Source organism: Marmota monax, unplaced genomic scaffold, assembly GCF_021218885.2.
Source record: "Marmota monax isolate L192 unplaced genomic scaffold, Marmota_monax_Labrador192_F-V1.1 WCK01_AAM20220418_F8-fsc00051, whole genome shotgun sequence".
Classification (NCBI taxonomy): Eukaryota; Metazoa; Chordata; class Mammalia; order Rodentia; family Sciuridae; genus Marmota; species Marmota monax.
Window position 1 is genome coordinate 13583294 of NW_026695202.1, and position 24059 is coordinate 13607352.

Genomic DNA, 24059 nt, shown 5'->3' on the forward strand with positions numbered 1-24059 from the left:
AGTGCCTCACACATGCAAGGCAAATGCTCTACCACTGTGACACAACCCCAGCCCTTCCCTGAGCTCTTTATCTGGTGGTTTCCCTATTCAGTTTCTTGCCTTCTCCTCCAAAACACAAGACCCCCTATACTTAATTCTTTATCTATATAAGGTTCTTGATCACTAAAACAATCCTTGGATAAGAACAAGTCTTTCTTGTGCCAAAACTAAACATGATACATTTGATCAGTTTTTATACTTGTTCTTTTCTACCCAAAAAACTATTCAGGAGGCCAAGGCAGGAAGATTGCAAGATCCAGGGTGGCCTGGGTAACTCAGTGAGATCCAGTCTCAAAATGAAAAATAAAAAGGGCTGAGGATGTGGCTCAATGGTTGAGCACCCTGAGATCATCCCCAGGGCTGGAATGAATGGATATTCCATTTGCTTGTGTGCTCAATGTACTGCAGAGGACTCAGGAAGGAGGGCAAGAATACATCCAAGAAAGGCATCACAAAAAAAGAAAACTGAGCTGAGGATGTAGCTCAGTGGTGGGGCACTTACCTAGCATGCATGAAGCCCCGAGTTTAATCCTTAGCCCGGGGGGGGGGGGGGGGGGCGGGAATTAGCAATACCTAAGAAAATTACAAATGAAAGAAACTCCTGATTGAGAAAATATTGTTTCACAGAAAAAGAACATATTGAAAAAGGCCTTAAAAGGTAACAGTCTCAGGAAATGGTGAATGGGAAAAAAGGACAGGGACCTCCCCCATATAGGAATGGAGACACAGCTGCAGTGGAGGACACATGAGGGGAAACTGGGAAATGACTGCAGAGGTAGGGCAGAATCTTCCTGTGCAATCCTGAACACTGAGGAGAGGCAACTGCATTTCCCATTCACAAATACAGCAAGACCCTCTGGCAGAGGTCAGGAAAAAATAAGAGACTAAGAGATTTTCTATTTATGAGGTTGCAAGAACAGCTCAGGCAGGTCTATCACCATGCCTGTCCAAACCACTTCCAACCTACTTCGACAGCAGCTATGACTTCTCTCATACACACAAGGTTCCTTGGCATCTCTACAAGGTACTCCTCTTCAACACCCTCACTTAAACCACTGCATATGGTTGGGCGCAGGGGCAAAGCCTGAGGCAAAAGAACCCACATTTGAGGCTAGCCTGGGCAACTTAGCAAGATCCTGTCTCAAAATAGAAAATAAGGATGGGGATGTAGCTCAGGAGGTCTAATCCCCAGTACCTCAACAAACAAAACAACCAAACCACATACCCAATACTATCTTAAAAGCAAAAAAAAAAAAAAAAAAAAAGTCCTATGAAACTGATTATAAGCTAATATTATAGAAGATATAACCTTACAGTACATATTCTTTTTTTTTTTTTTTTTGGCGGGGTGGGGGTGGAGATTGAACCCAGGAGTACTCAACCACTGAGCCACATCCCCCGCCCTATTTTGTATTTCATTTAGAGATAGGGTCTCAGTGGGCTGCTTAGTGCCTGGAAGTTGCTGAAGCTGGCTTGAACTCACAATTCTCCTGTCTCAGTCTCCCAAGCCACTGGCATTACAGGTGTGCACCATTGCACCCAGCTTATGGTACATATTCTTCACAATAAATATGTTATTTTCCACTGTGTGCCAGGCACTGCTCTGGGCAACAAGAATAAAGAAGGCAAGGCTTTCATCCAATGGGGCCTACATTTTAGTGGCAGAAACAGATAAAAACCTCAGAAGAATGCTATGAAGAAGAAGAGAGGAGAGGGAAGACCTTTCTGTGCAGGCAAAAGCAAACAGTTATGTGATGTGTATTTTTTATTTTTTTTATTTTTACACATTTTACATTAAAAAGGAGAAACAGGGTTTGTTGTTGGTGGTGGTGGTGCTGCTGCTCCTGGGGATTGAACCCAGGGCTTCATGCATGCTAGGCAAGCACTCTATCAACTGAGCTATTTCCCCAGCCTCCAGAAACAGGTTTTGAAGTCACACAGAGCTGAGTTCCAGCCCTGGCTCTATCACCTTGTGGCTGAGTGACCTCTCCTAAATTACCAAATCTATTCCTTTAATCCCCATTTTACAGATAATGTATTGACTTTGTTATGGGGCTATTTTATAAAAATTACATAAGAAACACTATGCCTGGCACTTGGTATGGGATCTATAAATATTAGCCACTGATTTATTACATTAGTGGTTTAATACTAGATAGAAGTTAGCATAAACTATCTGAAACAAATATGGTCTCCCTTTGTATGTACAGAGGATTAGTTCCAGGACCCCCACAAATACCAAAGTCTATGAATGCTCAAGTCCCTTACATAAAAAGATGTAGAATTTGTATACTTAACACAGATCCCTCTGAATACTTTAAATCATCCCTAGATTACTTATAATACCTAACACAATATAAATGCTTTGCAAATAGGAGTTATGCTGTATTTTTTAGGGAATAATATGAAAAAATGTTGATATATGTTCAGTGCAGATGCCTTAGGAAAAAAAAAATTTTTTTGTAGATTTTAAAAACATGGTTAAATCGGTGGATATGGAATCTACCAATACAGAGGGCTAACTGGGAGACATACCACTTCCAAAGAGAAAAATGGAAAAAATTTTGTGAAACAATATTATGAATGAATCACCTTCATGCTGGGCATGGTGGCACACAACTGTAATCCCAGTGACTCAAAAGGATTCTAAGTTGGAGGCCAGCCTTAGCAACTTCGGGAGATCTTCAGCAACTTAGTGAAAACCTTTCTCAAAATAAGAGATAAAAAAGGCTGGAGCACACACCTGTAATCCCAGTGGCTCAGGAGGCTGAGACAAGAGTCTTAGCAAAAGCAAGGTGCTAAGCAATTCATTGAGACCTTGTAATAAAATACAAAATAGGGCTGGGGATGTGGCTCAGTGGTAGAGTGCCCCTGGATTCAATCCCCAATAACCCCTTATCCCCACCCCCCCAAAAAGGAATCACCTTCATCCACACACAAGATGGTTCTACAAGCTGGTTTAACCAAAGCACAAGGCGAACAACTGTGATTTTTTTTTTTTTTTTTTTTTTTGGTGCTGGGGATTGAACCCAAGGCCACGTGCATACAAGGCAAGCACTCTACCTACTGAGCTATATCCCCAGCCCCAACTGTGAAATATTTTAACATATACAATTCATTTTCATAACTATTTCAGCAAAATAATTTTTCATATGATCATTTTTAACTCTAGAATAAAATACTGATATAATAGTATTTTTTTTCCAATTTAGTAGAGTCAATGTTGGACACAAAAAACATTAAGAGGTATATATTTTTAGTAGGGCTAATAAGGTAAACCAAGTCAACAATAGAAACAAGAACTAAGTCTATTGGTTTATAGATTGAAAACAACATTTCCCATTTTCCTATTCTCGTATGACTTAATTCAGAATGAACTAAAGCAGAAAACATTAGTCCATTCTTCCTTAGGAACCTACATCATCTATTAATTTGCTAATGAAATCAGATATATGACTTCTACATGATCAAGGTTGTGACTTTACATTAGCAGAGATACTTCTTGAATTGTATTATCTTTGGGTTCCTGGAAGAGAATTTCCCAGTGAACCACTCACTAAGGAAGCTTCTTCAGCAAGATATAGATGGATCAGTATCAAATATTAAGAATACTACTGAATAATAATAATAGAATCTGTTAAGAAATGTTTATTAAACTTCTCTAAAAAGGATTACATACAAATATTAGCTATTATAATTGGAATTCAATTCCAATACATCTTAAATACAGGCATATGAAAAACCAAAAGCAACAATAAAAGAAATCTAATTTATATAAAGATTTCTGTTGAAATCTTAAAAGTCTAATATTTTGATTTTGAAAATAATTTTTTTTTAAACCAGAAAACACTAAGTAGAACCAGAAAACCCACGGAACTCTTTAATTCAAAAAGAATCCTGAAAAGTGAACCAAAGAGAAAAAAATGGCACATTCCTTCAAGAGCTGGCAGCAAAATTCCACTTCATTTATTGCTTCACTCAAAAAGTACTCACTGAGGGCTGGGGTTGTGGCTCAGCAGTAGAGCGCTCACCTAGCATGTGTGAGGCCCTGGGTTCAATCCTCAGCACCACATAAAAATAAATAAATAAAATAAAGATATTGTGTCCAACTACAACTAAAAATTTTTTTTTTTAAAAAAGTACTCACTGAGGGCTGAGGTTGTGGCTCAGTGGTAGAGCGCTTGCCTAGCACATGTGAGGCACTGGGTTCAATCCTCAGCATCACATAAAAATAAATAAATTAAGATATTGTGTCCATATACAACAACAGCAGCAAAAAAGGTACTTGCTGAACACTACTACATACCCAGGACTGTTAGATGCTGAGTATACCATGGGGAGCAGAACAGTACTTGCCCCCTACAGCTGAGGTTCTTGCAGACAGGTCCTAGGACGGCATTTCTAGGCTCCCTTTTGCTCTTTCTACAATCCAAAAACAAACTCTTCCCCTTCAAAAAGGCCACAAACTTACTCAGCAAGTTATTTTCCAGTTCATTCAAATTAAACACAGAATTGCACTAAGTACAGGTTAAAGGCAGAGTCCAAAGCCAGGGTGCCCCATTCCAAATGCTGGTTCTGCTCCTATTTGGGTGTGGCCTTCATCTAGTCACTCAACCTTTTCTATTCAGTTTTCTCATCTGAAAAAAGAGAAAACATTATCTCTTATTTTTTTTAAGTGAGTTAATATTTGTCAAGTGTTTAGAACAATGCCTATCACCCTGATCTTTATTATACAAAGATTATTTGTTACATACTATTGAAGCTTTGGGTAAATATGCTACATTGTTTAGGGAATATCTATCCATCTGTTTTGGTAACAAAGCAGCTGATCTCCTCAATTTCCTGGAAGTCCATTTTATTTAAACCAATTGCTACATTTTAGATTCTTCTTATATAGATTAGGGCTTTGGGCATGGGAAAACCAAACTAGAAAGAGGCAAAGATCATTAGTTCCTTGTTTGGTTCCAGCGCTCCCTTTCCCTTCCATCACCAGTCCTTCTCTCAACTGTAATGTCACACCCCCCTTCACAAAATTTCGTTCCATTTATGAGAGTCAAGTGTCCAGGTTTAAAGCCTATCACCAAGCTATTCACCTCACTCCACTTGGGCCATGTTCCCTTTTGACCTCCACTGCCTGTCATCTTTAGAATCCCCACCCCAAAAGCCCATACTTGGCTATGCAATATGTCACACACTTTTTTGAGTCTTGGCTTTTTTTTTTTTTTTCATATTTTTTGTTGCCAATGGGCCTTTATTTTATTTATTTATACGCGGTGCCAAGAATGGAACCCAGTACCTCACACATGCTAGGCAAGCGCTCTACCACTGAGCCACAACCCCAGCCCCTTGAGCCTTGGCTCTTGATGGACCTATCCTTGGAATTCTCCTTCCTTCATCCTCCCACCTGGCTCTTTCCCATCTATTCTTCAAGGCCTACACAAATGTCCCCTCCTCTTCAGCCTTCTGATATTCTTACTCTTTCCTGGTTCTACTACTCCATCTCTGGCTACACCACTGTTATAGCCTCAAGATCCATTAAAGATTTTACAAATGTAAATTTTCTGACTGATTCTCCCACAGACATTGACTCTAGGGAAAGGGAAGATATTTAATTTTGGTTTGTCTTGTGCCTATAGCATGGTACCTCCTTAGCAATCTTGGATGAACCAAAATATTCTATTTCTCTGATGCGTTTCCTTCCCACAGGCTTCATATGGCCTGTGTCCCTTATCTCCAGGGGAAGCCAACTTCTAGCACATGTGCTGGTCAATATAGTGTTTTTGTTTTGTTCTGTTTAAGAGACATTTAATCACTGATGTAGATGACAACATTCTTCAAAAAATTTCCCATGGTGTATGCTATAACTTAAATCTACTTCTACAAAGTCTTCAACCACAAGATGAAAAATCTACCTATTTTATTACATTAATTAATTTTTTGTGGTGCCAGGGATCAAACCAGGAAAGAGAATGTGTGTTCTACCACTGAGCTATCACCCAAGCCCCCACCCATTATGTTTAAACTCTTATCAATGGGGAAACATACACAGAGAGAACTAATTTCAATGTAAACTACACTTTTTCCATCATGTCTGTTCACGAATGTACAGGTACTTGTAAATCTGTTTAGGTTCATTTACACTGATTGTGCATGTTGAGTTTATAGGAATCATCTTGCTGGATTTTTCTTTTTCTCTTTTTTTTTTTTTTTTTTTTTTTGGTACTAGGGACTGAATCCATGGGTGCTTAACCACTGAACCACATCCTCAGCCCTTTTTTATATTTTATTTAGAGACAGGGTCTTGACAAATTGTTCAGGACCTTGCTAACTTGCTGAGGTTGGCTTTGAACTTGGGATTCTCCTGCCTCAGCCTCCTGAGCTGCTGGGATTAAGGTGTGCACCACCACACCCAGCATTTGCTGGAATCTTGAGGGCATATTCCCTATACATCTGCTATTAAGTAGGAATTATTGAACACAAATAAGTCTATGCTATTCTAAAATTCTCCAGGAGAAATTCCCAGTGTTCCTTATGAGGCAAGGAGTTCTCCATTTTCTTCACCTAAATCACCAATACTCCCTGACATCTGCTGTTATTTTTCAGAGTGGAGGAACAACTGACTATTGTTCTTTAACATACTAAGACCAAGATTCCCACCAACTCATTGCTTAGAGTACTTTATGAGGATAAATTAACTTAGTTCTTTGGCTTATATTCCCTTGGAGCTACATCCCAGTCCTTTTCATTTTTATTTTGAGACAGGGTCTCACTAAGTTGCTGGGGCTGGCCTCAAATTTGCAACCCTCCTTCCTCTACCTCCAGAATCACTGGGATTAAGGTATGCACCACTGTGTTTGGCTCTTTATCGATTTCAATTGCTCTTAGGAACACTTCACAAGTTTTCTACAACAAAATCCAAATTCAAAATTACTTTAATATCTACTATGTGAAAGAGCATGTTGGCCATCTAAGAATACACAAGCATGGTACCAGAGACATTTCCTGTATCAATTGTAACATACAACCTGCACTAATATGGTTAAAGACAGGCAGAGGGTAGGGGATTCTAGAGAAGAGGCTCATAAGCAAAATGGTACCCTCACTCTCAATGCACTGACAGGCAACAAAAGAGATACTGGGGCTATAAAATAAAGCAATGTAGAGGGCTGGGTTTGTAGCTCAGTGGTAGAGCACTTGACTAGCATGTGTGAGGCACTGATGAATAAGAGTTCATCACCATTGTCAAGACGGAAAAAAAAAGAGTTCATCAAAACTGAAAAAAAAAATTAAAAATAAAATAAAATAATAAAGCAAAACATGGGCTGGGATTGTGGTCAGCGGTAGAGCGCTTGCCTAGCATGTGCAAGGCCCTGGGTTTGATCCTCAGCATCACATAAAAATAAATAAAGGTATTGTGTCCAACTACAACTAAAAAATAAATATATATATATATTATATATATATATATATATATATATATATATATATATTTTTTTTTTTTTTTAAATAAAGCAAAACAGCTCTAACCCAGAAGGACCTCAAAGCCTGGTCAAACAGTATATGAAAGTATTTTCTGAAACACTTCAGTAAAAATAATTAATTAGTTAATTAATTAATGTAGATAACCCAGAGATAATACAAGAAGAGATATTCCAGCTGGAGCTGGGAAGAGGATGATCCTCACATGCTGCCCAAGCCCCAGGATGCCTCTGCAGATCTGGGGGCAGCCCAGTACTGAGGGGATGACTACTCCCCACTTATTCTGCTATTCTGACAACACAACACATTGCATCTACCTGCACAGTAAATGCTATATAAGTATTTGTTAAATAAAACATGAAGGTCTAGAATAAGTTACAAGTCACCAGTCTAATAATGAATGGGGATGACAGGTGTGTGAATTGGGGAGCCGGGGGTGGGGTATGAGATTGCCAGATGCAAGTAGAAGAAGCTGAGTCCAAATCACTGAAATCCAAATCACTGAGTCCGTCGACAGCTCTCATTCCATCACCATCATTCTTAGTGACTTCATTCAAGTCAACAGGTCTGGTCCAGGTGTGTCTAATACTGCTGTAGACATTAAATATACAGAAGTGAACAAGAAAAGCTCAGTCTTAGAGACGGCAAACTAAACAAAACGCCTAAAGGTGATCAGTTTCTTTAAAAATCCCAGGAGGTAGAAAACTCATCTTAACCACTTTTTACTTTCCTCCTCCAATTTTTTTCCTTAGTCAGCTCCATCTGCTGCCACAGCAATTTCTTCAAAACTTCCAGCTCTGCCTCCCTCTGTTCCTCAGCAGGACCTTCCCAGCACACACAACAGCCGTCCTCACCAACCTGCCACCAAGTGCACCATTTCCTACCCACACTTTGGCTCTCATTCCATCATAGCATAGGTAAGTTGTTAGCAACAATAACATAACTCCTTGGCAGGGAGGGTGTTCAAAACTACAAAACCTTCTAGCTTCAATGTAAGTCCCCATTACTGACTGGAGATGCCCAACACTCAGGCAGGAAACACGAAAGAAACCACTTCTGTACGCAGTCAAGCTGCTTATTTACCCTAGAGCCACCTCATACACTCCAGGCTGGAATTATTACATATGTATGAACCTCCAAGTCATAATTTACAGTCCAGTTACTTTGCCTAAATGTTTGATCTGTGCTCAACCATGTGCTGCCTTACAAGCATCTCAAACTTAAGTTCTAAAACTAAATTCACTTTATACCCCACTTCAATCTTCTTTTGGCCACTGTTTTTCTATTGCAGTGCATGGCACCCTCACCACCTAGCCTTCCACCTCAGCATAGGTAAGTTCTTAAGTTCTGCCTATTCTAGACTGTCTTTCAAGTAAGGATCATCCATTATGTACTATTTTTGTGTCTGGCTCTTCACTGGCATATTTCTGAGATCAATCTTTATTACATGTATCAGTAGTTTGTTACTTTTTATTGTTGAGTGACCTTCCATTGTATGCACATGTCAGTTTGTTTATCCATTCTGCTGATGGACATCTGGGCTGTTTCTAGTTATTTGGTTATTATGAATACAACTGCTATGAACATTCTTATATAAAGCACACTTAAGAATATTTTCATTTTTCCTCTAATAGCTAAAAATAAAAACTTCCAGATTGTAGATACATGTCCAACTTTTTAATAAACTGCCAAAGAGTTTTCCAAAGTGGTTACATCCTTTCATACTCCCATCAGCAGCATATTCAATTCCAGCTGCCTAAATGATAGGTGTTTTGCTTGAATAACTTCACTTATGCCACAACCAGATTCACATTCCTTCAGTAATCCAGACACACACACACACACACACACACACACACACAGAGAGAGAGAGAGAGAGAGAGAGAGAGATTTAAAGAACTCTGTATATGCACTCCAAGCACACTGTTTTTTCTTACCGCATCCCTGATGCTGCTTTCTCATGGTATTTATTCATTCAACAAACATCCTGAAGGATGAGAAAAGGCTGGGCTGCCTACAGTGTTCTGGATAGAGAAAGCAGCATATAAGAAAGTTCCTCAAGTGGGAAAGAGCTCGGCACCTTTAAGGAACTAGAGGAAAGTGACTGTAGTCAGGGGACAGTGAGCAAAAGCAGAAGAAGCAATCAGAGAGGTAGCAGGGGCCAGGTTATTCAAGGCCTGTGAACCACAAGAAGGAGCCTGGATTCTTTTCAAAGTGCTATGGGAAACCGTTAAAGGATTTTAAGCAGGAGAAAGGCAGAAAACTCTTGGCAGCTCTGGCAAAAGCTGAATAGTGGCAGATGTGAACAGAAACAAGGAGGCCATGTTAAGAGGCCACCACAGTGTTCCAGTAGATGAGGGCAGCTAGGAGGGTAATGGCAGTAGGAATAAAATAAACGGAAGTCTTACTGGAGATAGCACTGACAATAACTGGGTGGACAATTAGAGGGTAGTAAGAGAAAAGAAGGAATCTGATTTGAAAAACTAGGTAGGTGGCTGCACCACTCATGGAGAAGGGAGCAGATGAGGGAAATTTGTGAGTAATGTTCAATTTGGGATTTGAAGAAGCTCAAGACACCGGTGAGAATTCCAAGAAGCTGTAACAAGAAAGAATTGGAGAAGCTGAGAAAGGTCTAGCTAAAGATATTAAAGTGGACATCATCAGCTTTTGGAGAATCACGACAGCACAAGGTTACCCAAGATCACCCAGGAAGAGAGTACAACAAAAACAGAGGGTCCAGAGAATACCAATGATTGAGACAAAGACAAGGAACGAGGCACTGAGGTGAGAAAAGACAACCAACAGGAAGCACAAGCTCCTTCTCTGAGAAGCCTCCAGGGACCTTTGAAGTCAGGATTATTGCCTGATACAGCACCTTGTATTCTGTCAGAGCCCTTCTGATAACCCTGTTTACTCGCCCTTCTCTACTGGGCAGGTATTTAAGTATATAAAATCAATAGCATCAGCAAGAAAGAGCTGAATGAATAAGTACCATGAGTTCTAGTCCAGCATCCTGGAACACAGCACAATATGGAATGCTTGCTAACAGATAGTGACCATTCTGAACACCACCCACCAGCGATGCATTCCAGCACATACTTTGCCATTTTAATTCCTTTTCCTAATAGCCTAAGGTTGCTTTAATTTCATTTTACAGATGAGGAAACTTATGGCTCAGACAAAATGCCCAAAGTCACTGTGAGGAAGTGATGCAGCTAGATTGAGGGTGCACATCTTCCTTTCCACGTCCTGAAATGCTTCCACAAAGTGCCCATCACATGGACTCTTTACAGCAAGCATGCTCTCTAACATTACCACCAAAGGGACACACCATCTGCCCCTAGGTCCACCACATCACTGAGTCAAGGAAATGCCTAGTGAAGAACCTCTGCACTTCTCAAAAACCCTACTCTTGCCAGGCACAGTAAACACTCTCCAGGCTCCCAAAGCAATGCTTCACACTCAGGGCATTGTTGTTGTTGTTGTTGTTGTTGTACTGGGATACCCACTGGAGCTCTATCATTGGGCTACATCCCCAGAGGTGTACACCACCTGGCCCAGCCTTACTTACAGCATATCTAACTATAGAGATGACACTCAGGCTTCCCTGAAACTGAGGTTTGGAAGGAAAAGAACTTAGAACTACTGGGACCTTAATTCTTTTGAATTCTAGAACTCATTTTAACCACATTTCAGAAGGTGCCCTGACATCTAGAAGTCCTCACTTTAACTGAGAATTAATGCTGAACATGACAAAGATAGACTCTGACCATGCCATCCATTGTGGACCTAAAGAATCCACTAGGGCTAGGAAGCCGCCACTACAGGTCTTTGTGAAAAATAACAATGACACAATTTTCTCTGTCCACACTCTGCTTTATATTGATGTGTCTACTCTCCCTTAATTTCTACATGGGTTTTTTTATTTCCTAAGAACATTAGAACCCAAGGGCTTCCTTTTTCTACTCAGGAGCCGCTGTCAGCTTTCAGTGCTCTGATGAGAGCCTGGATTGCAGCAGAAAGAACACTGACCTAGCTGGTGAAGAACAGGGTCCTATCCTTGATCCTGTCAGTGAAACACTGCATGTCTTTGAGAAAGTCACCACCCTCCTGGTGTCAGATTTTCTGAGTTGTAAAGCCAAAGGGTTAGAGTAGACAGTTTCTTTGGTGTCCCCAGCTTTAAAATGTTGTAATCAGAGTATGGAAAGGGTGGGAGAAGGCATGCTGGATGCCAGCTGGCCAGGAAAGACAAAAGATGAACCCTTCTAGCAATGGGATATGAACTCTGTCTGACCTATACTACCAGAGCCTCTGCACAGAGTTACCCGTGCTTCCATCAACATCCTTCCACTCAAGTTCCACTCAGTCACTTGGGATCCTCTATTTTAAGCAATACCTAGCAAAATGTCCTAAATACAGAAGTGACTAGTGTTTACTGGCTTCACGTGTAGCTTTAACAAAATACAATGATTGTAATATTCCAATTCAATTCTTCCAAAAAGAACTATAAACACACCCAAAGGATGTTTCCTACCTTGCTTAATACTCACCAATTTATAACATCTCTGCATTTTTAAAAATCAGGACAATTAAGTAAAAAAACAGACAACATTCTCTGTTCCTAGCCTTTACAAGGTACCACTAATGATCTCCCTGAAGCTCTTCTGATCAGGTCCCTATCCACAAACATGAAGACATAAACAGAGGGAAAACTTCTACCAGCTCACTTCCATCCTTCAGATTACCTTCTCTAGAGGTTCAGGCAAGCAAATTATTTACTTTAATTCTGTTCTCCTTCATCCCACAGACCAAATTTGACTGCCCTGCTGGCAGAAAAACCTTCAGAACAAGGAACATCTTTGAGAACCCTCTGAAGTAGTACTGCGTCTCTACGTCTTCTTATTTTGTTTTTAAACTCTCTTCACAGCTATTATTACCACCTGAAATTCTTACATATTTAATGTCTGCAGTCCATCTGCAGAGCAGACTCCTCTATCTTGTCCACCACTGCATCTTCCATGCTTACAGCAGTGCCTATAAGCACTGGTTACTGAAAATCAGAACATACACAGAAGGACCTTAATTCAGGGATGTGACATTCAAACATGGAAATCATCTTCCCACTGGGCTAATATTCAAGTGTTCCACAGAACAGGTACCCTTTCCTACAGAACCTAGATGTGCATACTGCAAGGAGGATATTTCCCCCAATAGCTAATGTTTTCTCTTCCTTAAAGATGTTTTCTACATAAAGATGCCTCAGATAATAAGCCACAGACATACTAACAACTTATGTTATGTAGTGCATCTTCCTGATGAGTGGTGCACACCACCTGCAACACCAGCATAGTTCTACTGTCCAAAGTCCTGTGTTTGTTGTCATGAGAACCTTTTCACCCATACTGAAGGTACTATGGGTATTAAAGGACTTTAATACTCAGGATGTAGCTCAGTGGTAGAGTACGTGTGTAGTATGCATGAGGCCCTCAGTTCCATTCCCAGCAGGGGGGTGTAAGAGGCAGGACATTCATGAGCCTAATAAAATGATGGGAAGCCCCAGGTAGATGTGATGATTGCTAAAGTGCCATGAACACAAAGCCCCCAAGAGGAACTGTGCTTAAGTCATACTGAGAAAAGGACTGTCTTTTGTAAATATATGTATCAAGACCCATCTGGTCAAAGTAAGAGCAGCCACAATGTGATTCCTATGCATTGTAAACCACTAACAGGAAGACAGACAGCATTTTATGTACTATATAATTCTTTGAGTTGTATATAGTTTTCAGCTCAAGACAGAATGGAAGAATTGGGTATGAAAGAGAAACCTCTTACAGATTAAATCTCAGGCACACGGGCCAAACTGGCCAGGTAGAGGGAAAGTGAAAGTTCAGAAAATTCCCAGGGGCCACAAAAGTAAAAGCAGTCACAAAATCATGCTTTCCAGTATTTTGCCCAAGTCCAGGTTTCAGGTTCATCACAGCTTTAAAAAAAAGAGGGGGGGGGGGGGGGCGGGCAACAGGAAGATAAAGATTCCAGGACCACATCTACCACTAGCTGATTTTTGCCTTGAACAGGCAGTGAACTGTAACAGACCTGGTACAGGCTTTGAAGCCAAGAGGAGGGCTCCATCCAGACCCTGACTCTCCCTGACTCTATAATCTTTGAGGAAAAGTAAAGTTGAAGTACTTCTCAGGTCTGTTGGATGGCCATTGTAAGACAATTCAAAATACCTTGAACATGCAGCCAAGCATGGCTGGCACATGCCTGTAATCCCAAGGACTTGAGAGGCTGAGGTAGAAGATCCACAAGTTTGAGGTCAGCCTCAGTGACTAAGCAAGACTGTAAATAAACAACTTAGTGAGACCCTGAGGGGCTGGGGATGTGGCTCAGTGGTAAAGCACCTCTAGGTTCAAGTCCCCAGTACCAAAAAAAATCAAACAAAAACAAATACAACAAAAATCTTGGACAGAGCCTAGCATATGTGTTTGTGGAATTTGTTTTGATTTGGTTTTGTACTGGGGACTGAACCAAGGGGTGCTTTAACACAGAGCAACATGTCCATCCCTTTTCAATTTTTTTATTTTGAGACAGGGTCTTTAATTTTGTTGCTGAGGCTGGCCTCAAACCTGTGATCCTCCTGCCTCAACCTCCCGAATCACTGGAATTATAAGCATGCACCACCACACCTGGCAGTTTTGTGTTTGTTTTTTTTTTTTTTTTTTAAATACAACTGTTAATATCCTTTTCTATCTATATGAAGATGCTGAACTTACCAAGAGCCTAATTCTAATTTTCTGGTCAAAACAAATGTGATCATGCCAACTATATTCCCTTTTATTTTATATCATTAAGAAAAAGGTATACCGCTAAGGTTACAAAACCTAAAAGTTCAAGTCTCCTAACAGTTTACTTAAATTTAGCAGCCTTCTCTCACATACATACACACAAATTACCTCAGTGGAATAAGTTTTATAATTTTCCCCTATAAGTTTTAAGTGAACATAATATATACATGGGAATGTGATAAGTACTTATAATTTTGAGTAACTATGGTTGTTTAAACCTAGGGTTTGAGTAACTAGTAACTAAGGTTGGTTTAAACTGCACACAGTCATAATTCAAATCCTAATAATTGCTTATTTGTAAAATTTCAAATAATTCGTCTGTGTAACCATAAAAAAAAGTGACTATATGATAAGCCTGATGTTAGCATAAAAGAAAACCTCTACCAACCCATCTCCAAAAGTGTCATTATGAGCACAGCTTCCAACCACCCTAAGATCCTTCTGGAAACCATGCAGACTGAGTAAAAAAGTGAATCTAAGAAAGGCATATTACACCACATTAAGTACATGTCCCTCAAGTATCACTAAAAATTTAAGACAAGCAAGACCAAATTCTGAGGTTGGTCTAGAAGTACTTACCAGTCAAAAGCATGGCCTAAGGCCCTCACACACCATAAAATAAGTGAAACTAATTGGGGTTCTTCAGCATCTGTGAGGCGGCATCTTGCTACCATTAAGGGATAAATCGGGGATGCAAATAATTAGTGCACCCTGAGGTGACAGTTAATTCCTCTAGCCTACCATTTCACAGGAGATTTTTATGGATGTCTACTTCACCCCGACTGAGAATACCAAAGCTGGAAATTTCAAAAGCTAGCCAAATGTCCCACTGAAAGAACTTTAAATAAGATGTCTCTACAATCCCCAGCAAAGAAAGATCTTCGAACATACAAAGCCCCTGTTGCACACTAGCCACACTTGCAAAGTATTCAAACATACTCTGAATTTTTTTTTCTGAAAACTCTTTCATAAAGAAAAAATATATAAGGAGGACTTGGCATAGAAGAGAATAACAATCCTGTACAGTTTCTGTTCTGAAGCACAGAACAGCACCTGGGATTTGAGGAAAGCCTACCCTGGCCAACTTTTACGCTCTGGTGGAAAAGAGGCTGGAAGCTAAAGGGCCGGTTTTTTCAAAGCCAGGTTAGGTAGAGCTAGTATTTCTCGAAAAGTTACCTATGGCCAAATGAAAGCACAAAACAGGCAAGCCCCCAAAACAAAACGAAATAACGCCAACCGAGGCATTCAACGAATGGGGAAACAGGGGGCCTTGGGAGGGGCGGTCACTTGCCCTGGGTAGCAGTTTATTTGGTGATAAAGCTGGAAGCAGAGTCCTGGTCTCCCAGGTGGGAATTCAGTGGTTTCGCATTCACCAAGCTGCCACCCCACGTGAGGATGTTTTATAAAACTCTTCACTCTTCACTGAGGCTGTTAACATAAGGGTCCAATTATCATCCAAAGATCAGCCAGTTAGATAATAGCTCAAAAATTCCATCCATTTTACAGCATTTACCAGAGTCATCTAATCTCCTAGGGCAAAGGAAAGCAGAGGAAAGGGAGAGATACTAATTTTGACCTGTCCCCTAAGGGCAAACCACAGGGAAGGATAGAGACAGAGCCGAAGCCCCCACCCACAGACCCAGGAGGGCGGCCGCTCCTCGCCACCGCCCCCCCAACGCACCGAATTCCACTCCCACCGCGGCGCACCCCCGACGTTCCACCTCCCGCCGCAGCCCGAGCGGGTCGGCAACTCGCCCTCGACCACCGCTCGGCCCCGAGAGGAGGGATGAGGCGCTCAAGCCGCAGGTCCGCGAACGATCCCGCTCGCAGAGCCGGCGGCGGAGGAGCCGGGAGAGCCACAGGAAGTGTGTCCTGCGCCCGCAGCTCGCGCCCCAGCGGGTACCTGCCCTCCGCCGCCAGCAGGCGAGCAGCAGCCGCGCAGCAGCCGCGTCCACATGGCTTCAGGTGTTCCAGGGCCGCGGCCCGCGCTCCGACTCCCGGGCGCCCCGGCGCGGCTCCCTCCCGCGCGGCCCCTCCCCGCCCGGCCCTCCGCCCCGCCGGCCTCGCCTCCGGCCCGCAGCGAAGCGCCTCGGGTCCCCCCGGGACGGTCGCGGGCCCCGGCTGTGGCGCGCACCCCGCAGCCCCCCGGAGCCGCCCGTTCACACCCGCCGCTTTTGCACCCAAGGCCGCGACGAGCAGGTACTCCTCCCCGCACCCTCGGGCTGTCCCGGCGCCGCCCGACCCCTCGCCCCGGGCTAGGCCGGGCCCAGTTCCCCGCAGTCCCGGGCCGGGACAGTGCCCTCATCACCCCCGGCCCCGGCGCGGGCTCTGGGGGCTCCCTCTCCCAGGTCCAGCCAGGCAAGGAGCCCTGCGCCGGCCGCGAGGGCAGACAGCTCGGCCCGCCCCGGGCTGACCCCTCCCCCGGCCCGGGCGGCGGTTACCTGCGGGAGCCCCCCCGCCCCGTCCCTCGGCCTCCGCCGGGGGTGGGAGGGGAGGGAGCGGCGGTGGCGGGCGGCGCTGCGCGGGGTGGGGGTGGGGGTGCCTCTGCCGCCTCCAGCTCGGACGCCCGGGCCGGCGGCGGGGCGGGCCGGGGCCGCAGCCCCTCGAGGCTCGCTCCGGCCCGCGCGCTCGCTCGCTCGCTCCTCGGTCGGGCACGCCTCAGGGTGGGCTCCCCCGGCGGAGGCCGCGGCCGCCTCGCAGGGGCCGAAAGCGGCTCGGCTCGGGGTTTTTTCTCTCCATTCTCCCAACACACAGGAAATAACAGAGCGTCAGGTGACGGCGCGCGGCCAATAGGGAGGCTCCGGGCCGCGGCGCGCGGGCGGGCGGGCGAGCGCGCGGCGGGGCGGGGCGCGCGGCGGGGGCGGGGCGCAGGGGGCGGGGCCGGCGCGCGCGTGCCCACCCGCGTGCGGCGGCGTCGAGGCCAGCGCGCGCCGCGCGGAGGCCGCCGACACTCTAGCGGGGCGGCCAGGGTCGCGTGGGGTGGGCTCTAACGCTGCTGAGCGCAGCACGCCGCCCGCCCGGGGCCCTCTTCGGGGTGGCCGGGAGCCAACTTTCTGGGGAGTTGGTGGCCTGGAATCTCACTGGGATTTCTGGAGTTCCCTGTAGCCTCCAGTGCCAGAGTCGCGCCTTTCAGCAGCCCGGGGAGGCCGCGGGCGAGGGCCGAGTCTCCTCCCCGCAACGGTGTAGTCGGGCGGGTCCTGCCAGCCAAGCACCCTTGGCCCTGGGGAGCCCAAGGCCGTGCCAGGCCGGCCTGGTTCTCTTGCCTCAGCTCCATGGCGCCTAGTTTCTTTGGACTTGCTCCTTCTGAGCCTCTTTTTCCTCCGCAGTAAAAGCGAGGGGCAGCAGGAGGGAGACCGGGCTACCTACCTTACCAGACGCTCCGCAAATGCCAGTTGACTTCTCCAGCTGCGGCATTGAGAAGCTGCAGTGTCTGGCAGGCCGGACCCAGCGTCCACGACAGACTCGGGAGACTTGCAGTGCCTCTACCTTAGCCCCTGCCCATCCTTCTTTGCAAACCTGATGTGTTTATAGAGCAAAAGAAGGGCTTGACGTATTTTTTTTTTCCACTAAGAAAATCTGTTGTAGAAAACCACCGTGTGCATGGTGGTGCCATGGGACCTTCTAACAAAGCGAGGCCAATAAGGATGGGACGTGTTTGGAGTATTTGTAGCCTGCCTCATACTGGCCCAGTGACCTGGCCAAATTCTCTCTACTTTGCCTCTGTCTCCTAATGGTATAATGGGAAGGAGGAGAGTTTGAATTAGATGACCCTAATGTGAGCTAAAATAGCTGATTTTTAGGCCAATATCTGTTGTAGATGTTAGGGAAGTATGTGGCTCCCTGTCCTGAAGCAGCCCCACTTCAAAGTGCATTAGGACTGGAGAAGTGCTTCTGGCAGCAGATGAGGCCTGGGGTACCTCACTATATTTGAGCTACTTAGCTCCCTGAGGCCAGGATTTACCCTTTCACCTTTCACCCCATTTGGCCAGAGCAGTTAATGCTTTGCTTTGCCTCAGGCCACCCAGGGAGGGCCTGGAGTAGTTCTGGGCACCCTGGCAGGATGTGGTTGGGGAAAGCAGTGATTTCCCCTGGCTTCTGTCCAACCTGTCAAAGTGGGGGACGGCTCCAATGCAGGTCAGGACTATTCCTGGGGATTTGATTCCCAATATCTCCTGCATGCCAGGCAGGGTGCCAAACTCTTCCGGGGCAAAGCTGAACAGGCCACCAGGCCCTTCCCTCTGGCTGTTCCCATTGTTCGTCTGTGAGTTTCATTTTCAAATTCTCAGGCACAATGACTTTAAAAAGAGCAATGCCTGGCTTCAGCCTGGGTCAGGGCTACAGAAGCAAAAGTAACAGGACTCAGCAGGCTCACGCCTTCTGAACAAAAATAGGAGAAGCAGAGGAGCTTCCTAAAAACCATGTTGGGGGCACCCTCGGCTTGAGAGAATTCACAAGGAAAAGGGAAGCCCCTTTCCTCAGCCCCATCATCCCTCCTTCACTCATTGGTCTAAGGGTTAGGGGATGAGGATAGGAGACAGGCTTCAACAGAGCCCTATTTCAAGAAAGAATGCAACAGATTGCTGGGTCCAGGCTCTTGGGCATTCCTGCCTCCTGAGATCGACCCTGGCCCCACTTTTAGACCCTGCTGGACACTGCCTAGATGACTTCTACCTGGAAACTACCCAGTTCAAGCCAAGTCTTCTGGCCTCTGGTGACTTTCCCTTTTGGTATCATTGGGAGGATATGCACAGGCATCATGGACAACAGACAGAAATGTGTTACTCTTATGCTAGGTGGTCACTTCACCTCTCTGAATATTGGTTTTTTCACCTGTAAGATGGGGATATTATTATTCACACATAGGTACTATGGGACTCCAAAGAGATTTGCATAAAGAATTCAGTACAGTACCAGGCACATATTAACAGTAGCTACAGTTGCATGATGTGGACACAATGTGACACAGGAGCCAACTGAGGCTCAGAGGGGTTAAGTTACTGCCCAGGGTCCTACAGTATCAGAAGCTCAATAATTTCCTCTTTGGTCACATAAGTATCTCTGTTCTTTTGTTGTTTCAAATGTATGGATCCTGGTTTTCCTTCAGACTGTGTACTCTTTAAGGAAAAGACAGTAGATCAGCTGTTCTTTTGTCCCCCTGCTACTAACCCAGTCCACTTAAAAAAAAAAAATTCTTATTGAACTTGAATCAGTATCAATTCCAGAAGCAAAATTAATCCTTTCCCTCCTCCTCTGGCTCAAAGATGACTTTTGGAAACCCATGTCACTCCTTTTATTACAAACTCCTCTGCCCTCCTCCAGGCGCCTGGGCCACTCCGGGATTACAAATGGAGCCTTCTGCCTCTAGGTCACTGATTCCGCTACCATCTGTCAGCACCGATTGATTGAGTAGACTGGCCCTGCTCTGCAGATCAGTGACTTGTGCGAAGTGAGCCGGGGTGTTGGTGCCTTAGGCAGCAGGCTGATGTCCTTCCTCTCACTCACTGGCTCTTGAGCATGCAAACAGCCCTCACCTTGATCCTTCACCAGCCCTGGATCTCCTTCCCCTTGGGAGGGGCCAGCTGCTCACAACCCCAGCACACCAAGAGGGAAGCCTGGAAGCCCTGCTTCTCAAGCCTGAGCCCGGGGCTCCGCTTTCAGTCTTCCAGAAGGTGACTCACAGAAGTCCCTGGTTAACAGAGAGAACACTCCACACAGCATCCTGCTGGGCCTGTCCCAAGCCAGACACTATCCCTGGTAAAGTGCAGGGGTGGCCTGGTGTGGAGCTTTGTGGGCACCCCCTCATTCCACCCCAGCACCTGCTGTTTGTGAAGCTCCCAGCCCTGAATGGGGGGTGAGGGGTCAGAGGAGACTCTAATGCTGGGGGTAGGGGTGTCCAAACAGGGCCAGGGAATGCCAAGATTAGATAGTGGGCAACAGCCAGCAGCTATGCCCAGGAGGGCTGTACCCAGTGCAGAACCCTGAAAGGTCTTGTATCTGTGACACACTTGAGCATGAATGTTTCATAGGTATCATGGTGACCTCTGTTCATCAACTTGCCCCTCCATCTACTCTCCAGAGGCAAAGATGTGGCTCCCACTGATCGCCCTGCGCGCTTGGTGCACGTCCAACTCTCCTACTAGACTGTGAGGATTTGTAAGGCAGAGATACCTCTTTGTCTGGTGTGAGGCCTCCTATGCAGGGTAGGGCACTGTGTCCACAAAATGACATGTTTATGATGACAATACAGAGCAGGGAACTCCAAGCTGACTAAGAACTGGGTGCTGGACAGATTTCCCTTTATCACCCCAGTTAATGTTTGTAACAACCTGACGAGGTTGGTACTGATGTCACACCCCATTTTACAGATGAGACCTCTGAGTGCAGGGAGTTTAAGTAACTGTTCCTGAGTCACATGGCTTGGAAGAAGCCTAGCAGGGCTAGAACCCAGTCCTCCAGAGCCATCTCTTCACCATGAGCTCCCTAACACTCAGTAAACATAGGCAAGATGGGCATGGACATGGGCAGCAGGTGGACAGGGAAAGAGATGCCAGAAGACAGCAGGGTCAGCCCCAGTCTCTCCCCTCAGTGATGTGTTCAGGCCTGGAGATGGGGCAGCCTGGGGGCTGGACTCTCAGGCCCCACACCTGGACGACCTGGCCTGCCTCACAGATAGTGGCCACTGTGCCTCAGCCTCCCCCGGTGAGCAGACCTGAGAAACTGGAGACCTCTGCAGCCAGGCAGCAGGGGAAGTCACCCTCCACCCCTGGACACTCACTGCCTGGTAGCTGGACTCTCCCTGAGCAGCTGCTGGCATGGTGGTGCCAACACAGGTCACTGAGCTGGGGACCAGCCTGGTCTCACTAATGTGTCATTTTCAGTCAATCATTCAATGGCTCTGAGCCTCAACTGCTTCATCTGTAAATTGAGGTTGTGGGGGAAGGGCCTGGTGCTGCCAGGAAGTCAGGTCCCCCATCTGGGTGATGCCACTCACTGGCTCACAGCAAGCTTTGAGGCAGAGATCATTGTCTTCATTGTACAGAGCAGGGAATGGGTGCACAGAGAGGTTAATAGATCCATCCCAAGTTACACAGCTAGCAAAAGGCAGAACTGAAATTTGAACTCAGACTTTTGGCCCCAGAACCTGCAAGTTGCTCAGAACACTATAAAGAGTTAAAGATGAAATGGTGTCACAATAGTAGTGGCAAAGTCACATGCTAAACACTTCACCTGCATTAACCCATTTAATTCTAGTAAAAAATCTAACAAGTGGAGGTATTTGTCTTAACGTTCTTGCTTCATTTTGCAGATGAGGAGACTGAGGCACGGAGCAGTGAGGAGGAATCAGAGCTGGAATCCGAACACAGGCTAGTGGGCTGCAGAGCCCCTGCATCTTTGCTTTATCATGAGATAACAATAGGGAGGTTCCTTTCCATTGGGATTATTTCTGCTTGAAAGCACAAGACTTTTAGCCACATCATTGTCTGGGCTCCACAGGAAGGCAGTGCCACATGCTGAGGCATGCTGGGAAAAGACTTTGTTCCATCCTGTTTTGTTGACATGCTCTTCATTTTTAAGCCTGAAACCCAAGCTTCCTGCTAAGATTTCAAATCGTGGAGAAAAAACCCAACCATGTTAATGGCCACGACTTCCTAAGCCTCCAGTGTCCCCTGTGCTTGGGGCTCCAGATATGTCATTTAACCTCAACCTTCACAATGACAGGAGCAGCCCCCAGAACACAGCTGGAGAAACTGGAGGTCAGAGTTGCTAAGATGCCTAAAGGTACGCAGCTATTAAGTGGTTTTACCCTTAGGTCCTTGTCCCTGGATTCTCCACTCTTGACCATGGTTGCTGCCTCCCTGCAGAGGCTCAGGGGGAGGTTGTTCCTGAGCATTGACAGAACTGTTTCTGCTTATCTTCTGCCACAGGCTGGCCCAGGATGCAGGTGTGGTGTGGCCCTAGATGCTGCCTTCTCTGACAGCGGGAGCTGAGAGACAGGGATGCCCATGCTCCCTCCTCTCTCACTCCCTCCAGGGACTCAGGATAGCCACCCTGCTGTGCTTAAAAAGGCACCTGTCTTCTGGAAGGAGCCCCACCACTGAGGATCCTCATCGATGCCTGTCTCCCCACCAGCTCCTGGGGATAACCGCCAAAGCAGGTGTGCCCTGCCTCAAGACCAGCACAGCAGGAGTGGGGGCTCCTCCAACCCTCAGCCAGTCCTTGACTACAGCCTCTTTTCCCAGCCCACCCATCCCTGCAGCCGACTCATTTCCACCCCAAACCAGCTTTGACCTTACTCTCCCTGGATCAGTGGTTTTCAGTGGGTGCCGAGTGACTCCAGAATTCACGGAATTCACGTTTGTTCCTGTCTTGGAAGGCAAAGCCCTCATCTGGCTCAGCTCACCTTTCCCACCTTCGCTCCTGCCTCTCAGACTGTCTCTGCCCAACTAAACAGACTGTTCCTGTCCCGAGCCTGCCTGTCCCCAGGGAGAAATGTCCTTTCCTTTTCTTTACAGATAAAAGCTACCCTCTTTCAAATCTTACTCAAATGCCACCTTCCCCATGAAGCCCTGCCTGTGTACTCATTCATTTACTCAACAAACCCTCACTGAGCCTTTATTACATGTCAGGCATTGGACCTGGTGGTCCTTGTACTTATGACCCACGGGGCTACACGATGAGGTTAGAAGAGAGTGCCTGGCAGAAGCACTGCATGGGCAAAGGCCCTGAGGCAGGAAGGAGCAAGTAAGTCTCCACAAAAGGGAAAGAGGCCAGAGTAATAAGAGAAAAGAGGAACTGGAGATGCTGCTGGAGCAGGGAGGAGCAGGCCATAGGGGCTCTGGGACTTCATCCCAGGCCAGAAGGAGGATCCATGGATTCTGAGCAGAGGACTCAAGCCAATATTAATTTCTAAGCCATCTTGCCTGCTGCCCTGTGGCTGACCTTCTGGGAAGCCCAGATGCTGTGTCAAGCCACTCCTGCACCCCAGTCATCTGTTCATTGGGGTGTTTTTGCATCCTTCCTCCTGGACTCTGTGTATGTGTGTGTGTGTGTGTGTGTGTGTGTGTGTGTGAGAGAGAGAGAGAGAGACCGACCCATGGCCTCAGGCATCTATAGGCAAGCACCCTATCATCAAGCTACATTCCCCAGCTCTTTTGAAATTGTTTTATTAGGTGTCCAAACTGGCCTTGATCCTCCTGCCTCAACTTTCCAAGTCGATAGGGTCACAGGCATGAGCTCTCCAGAGCAGGGCTAACCTCTGGTCAACGGGCCTTATCCCCACCAGCCAGCCCAGTGCCCAGCCCAGGGAGCTGTCCAAAAACCCTCTGTAATGAACTAATGGACAGGATGAGCCTGAACCAGAACTACCCTCACCCCCGGGGACAAGGTAGCCTGAGGAGGCCTTTCATGTTCTCCATAAGTTACAAAGTTCAGGGTTTTAGTGAAGCCCCAACTCAGGGAGGCCTTGGGAGCAGAGCTGACATAGCATTGATGTCCACATGCAGTCAGCGCATAGCATGACACCACACAGGACCTGCCCATGGTCATCACGTGAAAGACCAGAAACAAAACCAAAAGATTTCACAGTTGTAAGCAAGGAGGAGCAAAAGCTTCCAGGCACACAACATGCATTTCACATGCAATTCCCACAGAGTCCGCCTTCTGGGGGGTGGGGGGGGACAGTTACAGGTCCATTTT

General features: G+C 45.9%; 1 protein-coding gene and 1 long non-coding RNA gene across 10 annotated transcripts in view; one reads left to right on the forward strand and one right to left on the reverse strand.

The window, feature by feature from the left end:
* The window catches only part of Tcf20 (transcription factor 20), a 175627-nt gene that overhangs the window by 74658 nt on the left and 76910 nt on the right, over window positions 1-24059 (reverse strand). For 3 of the 6 annotated variants that reach the window (XM_046429221.2, XM_046429220.2, XM_046429219.2), the window contains exon 1: window positions 16805-16925. The exons of the other annotated variants lie outside the window; for them this stretch is intronic. The gene's annotated coding sequence lies outside the window, so the exon portion shown is untranslated. Of the gene's footprint in view, window positions 1-16804; window positions 16926-24059 lie in introns of those variants that run through there. 6 annotated transcript variants of the gene reach the window in all.
* On the forward strand, window positions 16428-22903 carry LOC124082788 (uncharacterized). 4 transcript variants are annotated; one of them, XR_006848480.2, is made up of 4 exons: window positions 17379-20117; window positions 20440-20563; window positions 21670-22142; window positions 22289-22903. It is a non-coding gene; the product is annotated as an uncharacterized LOC124082788 (long non-coding RNA). The 4 variants fall into 4 exon arrangements; XR_006848478.2 differs by lacking the exons at window positions 17379-20117; window positions 20440-20563 and adding an exon at window positions 16428-16562; XR_006848481.2 differs by lacking the exons at window positions 17379-20117; window positions 20440-20563 and adding an exon at window positions 16994-17135.